Source organism: Manis javanica, chromosome 3 (assembly GCF_040802235.1).
Source record: "Manis javanica isolate MJ-LG chromosome 3, MJ_LKY, whole genome shotgun sequence".
Lineage (NCBI taxonomy): Eukaryota > Metazoa > Chordata > Mammalia > Pholidota > Manidae > Manis > Manis javanica.
In genome coordinates, this window is record NC_133158.1 from 53,710,455 (window position 1) to 53,718,392 (window position 7,938).

At 35.2% G+C, this 7,938-nt stretch overlaps 1 pseudogene; it reads right to left on the reverse strand.

The window, feature by feature from the left end:
• Positions 1-325: 325 nt before the first annotated feature.
• Positions 326-7,615, reverse strand: LOC140848266 (keratin-associated protein 13-1-like; annotated as a pseudogene).
• Between the last annotated feature and the right edge of the window lie 323 nt (positions 7,616-7,938).

The window sequence follows — 7,938 nt, forward strand, 5'->3', positions numbered from 1 at the left end:
TTCAAATTCTTCCACATCTTGGATTACAAAACTTGCTTTCTGAAGCAAATTAACATTATTCATATATAAACCCAACAAATAGTGAAAGAAATTTCTAGTCAGTAAAAAGCAAATAACAACAACAACATATATGGGTGCCAGAATAAATGTGTTTAATTCCTGAAGATAGTTAGATTTTCTTAAGTTTTGAAAGATATCTAATAACCGGATGATTCTCACCACCAGGGCAGCTCTATGATTTCAGGTTTAGGTTTGTTAGTTTTACATTCTGCAAAAACCAATCTGTAAGCTAGGCTAGTGGCCATAGAGTGGGTGAGCAATTAGTCTAGTGGCCAAAATAGATGGGAGGGCAGAATCTGGATCCATAGCTCAAAGTAGGGAAGCCACTGATTCTGTAAGTCAAGGGCCTGAAGCCCTGGGATCCATAGCCCAGGAGTAGCAGTGTGTGGATCTGCAGCCCAGAGACCCAGCATAAGTTGACTGGCAGGGACTGCCGAGCATGGAGGTCACCTGGCAGGGGCTGCACACCTCACAGGATGTCTGGCACCTGGTGGGCTCACAGCAGGTTGTCTGAAAGCCCTTGTAGGCAGAGAAGCCCAGCTGTATATACTGACAGCGGTAGGTGCGGTAACCTACAGGGTCATCCTTTGCATATTTGTGCTCCCTCACTTATGTATGTGTAACTCAGTAATCTCTGTAATTGCGGTTTCATAGTTTTCCACACATTGTATTTATGGGCGCTATAATATTTTGTGTTATAACACAAAGCTAATGAATTACTCCCATGTTACAAATTCTATGACCAGGAATGTGCCTCCTGTTCTTCCTGGAATACACTGCTTGTGTATCTGATTCTGGCTTTGCTGGGATATGCGTCCTTTCTAAGGGTGGAGATTGAAATGACATCACCTTTCTTTTTATTTGATTAGAGGCATAGCTTCACCCTTGCCAAAAAGCCTTCTTAAAGATTGAACCTGTTTGTGACCATTCACTCCTATTCTTATTAAGTATTGTCCAAAAATGAAGTATTAATGCAGAATATCTCATATCTAATGGAGGAGGCCCAACGATGTTACAAATTAAATGAGGAATCCTAGGAACAGAGGGAATCCTGGACAAGGGTTTGGAAGCAAGATACAAGAACAGTAAATTGGCAAAGAGTAACCAGTGGAGATCAGTTTTAGCCCAAGAGAACAGAATCAAACGGTAGGACTCCGTTGAGGTGACTGGAAGAAGTGAATGATGGGGGACACAGCGAACATCAGGTTTCTCCTCTGCCTTATTTTAAACTTATAATTTCTTGAATTTAAATGTTACTCAAATCAAAACAGTTCAAAATGAATGAAGTTTATGAATTTTTAAATATATGTTGCTGTTTTGTCATTGTGTATACATCCAGACATCTCATTCTTAGAATAGCTCCTGTCAGTCATTGCAGCAGCCCCATCAGATCCACTCCTACATTTTTCTCCCTTACTGTAAACATCCTCTTTTCCCTCTAAACAATATCCTTAAGATTATTTCTCCAGTGCAGGACACCTGAATGTCTACTTCTAATCAGTTCTCTATGCTATATACTAAGGACTTTCATCAAGTTCAAAGAAACTCTTCTCAGAGACAAACATGGAAATGTAGGAAGAGATAAAAGATAAATATATGGCTAAATATAAATTACATTTGGATGCAAACTTTACAAAACAAAATGTGAAATATTTCGTTTTAAAATGTACATAGAAATTAAAATGTATGAGAACAACAATGCCTGAAAAGAGAGCAATTGAATTTAAGGTGTGTGAAGATTTAGTATTAAATGCAAAACTGTAAAATAATAATTTTTATGAAGCAGAGATAAATCAGGGGTACACATTGAAATTCCTCAGAAATTCTAAAATCAGTAAAATAATGCAATTATTACACTAAAATGGAGGAAAATGAGAATATTGAAGTTTTTTAGTAACCCTAAAGAATCAGAAAAGGAAAGGAAAAGTTACTTAACAGATAGAGCAAATAATAACAAAATTATAAATTGTTATGCTGTAAACTCATATGTGCATATATACATACACACAGATACATGTGTGTATATGGAACATAGAAGGATGAAAGAGTCCAATATACACTCAGAATGCCAGATTGAGTTAAAAAAAGAGGAGCCACAACATTTTGCTTTCAAGAGCAAGAAGTAAAAATAAAAGCACATATGGAATTTCAATTTCGAGTTTTATAATGGTAGTGCAGCATGGAGAATATAGCCAATGATTCTGTAACATCTTCCTATGTTGACAGATAGTAACTGCACTAGTTGGGGTGAGGATTTAATAATGTGGGTAACTACTGAACCATTGTGTTGTATACTTGAAACCAATATAATATTGCATATTAACTGTATTTCAATAAAAAATAAAACAAAATAAAAACCCATAGTAATATTGAAAGAAATGTCATGTATCATTTAAGGAAGTTAGCTTTATTAATATCATAGAAGATTTATTAGTGATAAAGAAGGATAGTCATAATTTTTAAAAGGCATGAGTCTTCCCATGACTATCACACTTACAATGCTTAGAGATGTAAAAGAAGACAAAAATTACTTAGGGTATAGAAAACTTGACCAACTCATTTAAAAAAATTTATCAAATCAACACATTGGATGCATTGCACTTAACAAACACAATCTTTTGAAGAGCACATGGAATTTAACTGAAAACATTCAGGATCATAAAGCAAGCAAGCTTCAACAAATTTACATGATCATAATAATTCATAGTATGTTCTTTGGTCATAGAGGAAATTTACATAGACATTAAGAAATTATTTGATCTGAATGATATTGAAGACAAAGCACCAAAACTTATCAATTTCAGTCAATTCAGTGCTTTGAGGGAATTTTATTCATTAAGTGTATATATTTGATTCCAAAGAAGAAATACAGATGGCTAACAGGCAAATGACAAGATGTTCCATATATCTAATCATCAGGGAAATGCAAATCAAAACCACAATGAGATATCACCTCACACAAGTTAGAATGTCCACTATCCAAAAGCCAAGAAATAACAAGTGTTGTCAAGGCTGTGGAGGAAGGAAACCCTCTTACACTGTTGGCGGGAATGTAAATTGGTACAGTCACTATGGAAAGCAGTATGGAGGTTCCTCAAAAAACTTAAAAATTGAAATACTATATGATCCAGTAATTCCACTTTTAGGAATTTGCCCAAAGAAAACAAAATCCCTGATTCAAAAAGATATATGCACCCCTATGTTTATTGATGCATTATTTACAATAGCCAATATAAATAGCCAACATATAGAAGCAACTAAAGTTTCCATCAATAGATGAATGGATAAAGAAGAGGTGGTACATATGCACCATGGAATATTATTCAGCCATAAAAAAGAAAGAAATCCTGCCATTTGTGACTACATGGATGGGCCAAAAGGGTGTTATGCTAAGTGAAATATGCCAGACAGAGAAAGACAAATACCATATGATTTCATTTATTTGTGGAAAATGAAAATGAAGCAAAATAAACAAAACAGCAGTGGACTCACAGACACTGAGAAGTGACTGGTGGTTACCATGGGGTGGGAGAGGTTGGGGTGGGTAGGTGGGGATGGCTTGGAGAATAAAGAGGAACAAAAATCTTAATCATAAAATAAGTTGGTGATGAGGATGGTAGTGCAGCATGGAGAACATAGCCAATGATTGTGTAACATCTTCCTATGTTGACAGACAGTAATTGCACTAGTCAGGGTGAGGATTTAATAATATGGATAACTGTTGAACCATGTGTTGTATACTTGAAACTTATATAATATTGTATATCAAGTACACTTCAATAAAAATATATACATATTTCAATAGAAGAAAGGCTTTAGATCAAGAAGTTAGAATACAGAACAATAAATCAAGACAAAAGAAAATAAAAAGAAGAACCAAAGGTAAAAACAATGTAGGAGTAAAAAAATTCTTTGTGTAAAATACAACAAAGCCTGATGTTGGTTCTTTAAAAATATTAATAAAAGTTACATTCAAACTGAAAAGCAAACATAAATCAGAAAAAGCAAAGTAAGGAAATAACAGCTCCTAATGTAAGTAACTCTCACAAATATTTTATTTACTGATAAGCCCAAATAACAATCTGAATTTTATACTTTCTTGCCCACGAAGCCTGGAAAATGTTCTCCTCAGTGTGATAATATGTATTCATCTTCCCCATTTTCTTTTTTTTGCCAAATGCTTTCAAAGTGTTGATGGAACAATGTAAGAGTTTATGAATGGAGAGCAAGGTCATTTTCAAGCCAAACCTTGAAGTTGGTGTATTTTCCTCAGGAATTCTTCCTTCTGTGGAAGGATCTTTTTCTGTACTGATCCACAAGCCCAGCAGGTTCCTCCTTTTTTGTCTCCTTCTCTACTCCTTTCATAGTAAGATGTAAATATCAAGTATAATTTTAATGACCATGTACAAAATGCAGCCCAGGTACTTTATTTCCACAGCGTATGCCTCCATAGATTGTTTTTATTCAAGTAGAATTATTTATCCTCAGTTTTAAATCTTAGGAGATTTCATATTAAAATGTTGGCTCTGAGCTATGAAACTAATAGCTTCAAAACATGTATTTGTGGATTTCCACCTCTGTGTTTCCTAATTTTTTGCAACTTTGTGAATTGTGGAACCAGCAGATTCCCATTGTGTATTTTAGACCACACTTTTGCCACGGATCTAATTATTTCATGAAAATTGCTATTCAGCTTGTTACTAACCATCCAAAGGATTCAACTTTGATTAATCATTTTAATGAGGAGCCAGGCACTCAAAAGTCATGACTTGGAATATTAAGATTGATGCCATCAAATGACGTCTTGTCTATTTTGTTATCTAGAAAATAATTATATTTTATTTACCTAACATGGAATAGGAGTCATTTGTATCCCAGAAAATGGTAACTGTGTCCATTAGAGAGGCATACCATGACCAAGAAAGGGTAACATTATTAGTCATGGGAGAAGAATGCAGTTCATACCTTAATGTCAGACATTTTCTTATTGGCAGGTAAAGATACTATCCTTGTCACTAACAGACAACTTTTAGTATATATTATTTTGTCAGTCTGCTGCTGAGACGTTCTCTCAATGTTTTGTTCTCTGAAATTATCTTCAATTCTGAAACACGTATTTACTGAATACAGTATTTTAGTAAGGCATCTGTGTTCTTTTCAGAATTTTGAATATTTCACTCAATAATATTTATAAATAATTCATATTTCTGTTCTGTTGTCACCTTTTTAAAAGGTAATCAGCTTCCTTCCTCAGGTTACTTAGGAAAGTTTCTCTTTGTCATTGGTGTTTATTTATTTGTGTGTAGATATGGCAGTCTCCTTATTATGTATGTAGGTATGGTATTCTCTGTATTTATCCAACTTTTAGTTTGCAGCACTTATGGACTTTATTTTGGAAAATTCTTAATATCATCCTGAATATATTTTCTCTCCCATTCTCTGTCTTATCTATTTTAAGGATTCCAAATACAAATACGTTAACTCTTTTGACTTTGATCCATATTCTTTTAGGCTCTCTTTCTATTTTTCACCTCTTTTTCTCTCCAAGCATTAGTTTAGATAAATGGTACTCAAACCAGGAGTGATTTTACCTTCTATCCACAAGGAAATATTTGACAATATCTGGAAAGACTATTCAGTTGTTATGGCTGGGGAAGCCTCTCACTTGCTTTAAGCATCCTTTCCTCCTGTTGAACATAACCTGAATTTTAAAAATATATCTTTGTCACAGATCTATCTGAAGGCCTAAAGAAATAATGAATAGCATATTCTTTAAAACTTGATTGTAGCACTATTCAGGGATAATGTTGTTTTATAATTAATGTGCATTCCTTAGTATCCCACTATTTATATTAGTCTCATATCAGCTCCTTAAATTCCTGGCCTGAGAAAGCTGATAATGTTCCCAAATGAATGACACATAATGTCCCCAACTTTATGTTGAGATCCAAAGGAAATAGTCAAGCCTGCTGATATAAAGGGCTTTTGTTTTTATATATGTTTAGTTTGGGCTTTACAAAAGCATTGATGTGGACTCATAGGCATTCTGAAGCTACACTCTTCCTACTAAAAATCATTTCCTATGTCTTTCCATACATATGGAAAAGTAAATTACATTGGAAACTCACCATTGGATACATGAGTCTAGTTATTTTTACCAATAAGTATTGGGTAAACTCATTAAAATTTATTTAAGGTCCATATGTATTTTTTAATTGGTCTTTTATTTAGTTTTTATTTCCTTTATTATCCAACCATGTAAACCTAAATGTTATTCTTGTTTATAAAATTCCCAATGAATTTATTAACTTAGTTATATTCCCTGTGTCCACATAGATAAAACCCATGTTCTTTGAAGAAATCAAAATATATCCCAATTCTGAGACTCTCACTCGTAAAATTCTAAAACTACAAAACATAGATATCCTATAACTGTAGTTTAAATAAGAAAAATACCCTCAGTACAAAGAAATTAGATTAAACCCACAACTTTTTAGGCTTTCAAAAGTTACTCCCAGATGAATGTTGAGCTTTTACTTAACCTGCCACATCTAACTCAACACAAACTCTGGTCAATAATATATAAACAATAATATAAAAGTATTTCAATACCAGAATGAATTAGCTTACTGGATTTATATTGTTTAACTTTTTATCCATTTTGGGCAGAAGATAAGTTAGCATGAGTTGCTTCAGCAATATTGGTATTACTTTTATTTTGAGGTTAAGTCATCAAATTCAGAGGAATCAGGAATCAAGTCTGTCAGCCTGTGCTTGATGGAAGAGATAGCGCAAGGAACTGGTGATCAGAGAATAGGAAGATAGTTAACACTGGAAATAATGAGTATGATGGAACTCTGAGTCAACCTTGTATGCCTTTGCTTAAAGAGTTCTGGAGCAAGCTGATTGGTAAAAGCCAGATAGATAGATAGCTTGGTAGCAAGATAGCTGGAGGTTCCTAGGAGCAAACTAAATTGAACAGCAGACACTGGGTCCAGAGTCCAGGGAAGGGAAACTGTGAGATTAATATATAAATCAAGTATAGAAATCAAATGTATAATCATATATGACACGTTTATTTTTCCTGTAATTCCTGATAAGTGATCAGGAACAGAATAAACAAGACCAAAACAGTTTCTGAAACCACAGATTCCTTAACCCAGGGGTCTGAAGCCACTGAGTCCACAGCTCAGGCAGTAGGATCCCTTAGATCCACAGTCCAAGGAGCAGCTTCTTTCTGCTGGACCCACAACCCAGAGACACAGTGTAAGTTGACCATCAGGGACTACAGAGTGTGGAGGTCCTCAGGCAGTAGCAGGACACCTGGCAGGGGATGGATACCACATGGGATGTCTGACACCTGGTGGGCTCACAGCAGGCATTGTGACATCCATGTAGACAGAGGAGCCCAGCTGGCAGGTGCTGGGATAGTAGAGGTCAGTGCTATAGACCAGGTTTCTGGGGTAGGAAAGGGCCCCAGGAAGAGCCTGGTTAATGCAGATGGCCCTCCAAAGGAGCAGTAGGAGAACTTTCCAAAGCAACAGTTGTAGGACATGTTGACAGATATGAGTTTAGGGGAGTGAGAATAGGACGATTCTGAGGGTTGAGTTGTCTTGTGGACAGGCTAATCCTTTCTCTCATATCCTTTGGTGTGGCACAGTACAGATGCAGTCCTCACATTTTCACATCCTCTTCTGCATATGTGTATTTCATTAATTTCTCTGTAATTACAGTTGACCAGCTTCCTACCTATTAATGAGTGTCATAATTTGTTATTACAGCACAAAGCCAACGATGATTCTTATATCAGAAATTCTAGGACTATGTGTCAGTAGTCCTTATGCTATTACAGACAAGCAAGCCCCTTCTTTCTCTCTG